This window comes from Galeopterus variegatus, unplaced genomic scaffold (assembly GCF_000696425.1).
Source record: "Galeopterus variegatus unplaced genomic scaffold, G_variegatus-3.0.2 Scaffold1548, whole genome shotgun sequence".
In the NCBI taxonomy this organism is placed as follows: Eukaryota; Metazoa; Chordata; class Mammalia; order Dermoptera; family Cynocephalidae; genus Galeopterus; species Galeopterus variegatus.
The window spans coordinates 337,814-339,413 of NW_007727659.1; positions in this window are offsets into that span (position 1 = coordinate 337,814).

Genomic DNA, 1,600 nt, shown 5'->3' on the forward strand with positions numbered 1-1,600 from the left:
TGATCACCAGAACCTGTGAATATGTTGTCTTACATGGAAAAAAGAAAAAAGATTTTGTAGATATGATTAAGTTAAGTATCTTGAGATGGGGCGATTATTCTGGATTATATGGGTGAGCCAACATAATCACAAAGGTACTTTATAAGGACAAGAGTGAGACTATAGTGTCAGAGAAGATGTGTTGACAAAACCAGAGGTTGGAGTGATAGCGTTGTTGGAAGGAGGCCATGAACCAAGAAATGCAGGCAGTCCCTAGAAGCTGGAAAAAGTAAGGAATAAATTCTACCCTAGAGCCTCCAGAAGGAAAACAGCCCTGCCAACACCTTGGTTTTACCCCATAAGACCCATTTTCAGACTTCTGAACTGTGAGATGATAAATTCGTGTTGTTTCAAAGACCAAAGCTTGTGATAACTGGTTATGGCAGCAGTTGGAAACTAATACAGCCTCTAAAACACTTTGGCAGAGGAGATTGACTTCTGGCATGATGGTGTGAGGAGCTCAGTGGACCCACTTCCCAGCAAAACTCGTTAAGTTATATATATATTTTAAAAACCCACAAAATGGAACAAAAATACCAACAAAACCCCCAACCATTTAAAGCCTCTGGGGCTGGCTGGTTAGTTCAGTTGGTCAGAGCGTGGAGCTGACAACACCAAGGTCCAGAGTTTGGTCCCGATACCAGTAAGCCGGAAAAAAAAAAAAGTGAAGTCTCTGGAAATTATACTAAGAACAAACTGCAAGTGATGAAACATCTATTCTAGAAAAATCTATGAGAATTTAGTAAGAAAAGTGATAGTATGAACTTGAAATAAGATGACTTCCTCTTTCTCTTCCTCCTGGCTAAGCAAGACAGAAACTCCGCGACAGACTGAAACCGAGAACATAGGGCTCCCTTTCCTCCTAACTCCCACACAGAGAGCTTCTTCCCAGGAGAAACACAATGTCAGCATTACTCATCCTGTTTCCAGTTACCTGTTGCTGAAGGTAAAATCCAGATGAGTGCAGTTGAGAGATGGGGGCTCCCTTCTTGTGCTCGGGTCCATTTGTAGAATAGAGGCTTTACCTTAGGCATGAAATTAGCAAGCATAACAGGGCCCTGATTGTCCTGATATTACAGAAGGTGGTGGCTCCACCAGGCAAGATGAGAAGATCTCAGGTTACTGCTCCCTACCCCCAGCACTCAGCTCCTAAAGCATGTCATTGACTCCAGCCCCAGATCTAGAGCCCTGACTCAGAGATTTGCCAAGGTGGAGAAGTAGGCTATAAAACAGATAGTTCCTAGTCTCTTCCAAAATAATGGACTTCATCTGTAACAATTTAGAGAAGTTCTAGTCTAAGGGTGCTCTCAAAACAAGAGAAGGATGCGGCAAAAGGCAATTGGGAGGAGACCCAAGACACAGGCTAAACTATAGGCCAGCTTGCTTGCAGGAGACAACTAGACAAAGGGACAGCTAGGGGGCGCCACCCTGATGTCAGAACAAATACCAAACACTGACCTCTAGAACTATTCCTTCAAAGGAGCCTGGACTTGATTGGATTAGTCTGTAGATCAATTTATGCCCCCTAAGTCTTCTTTGAGAACAATAGAGCTATTTAGCT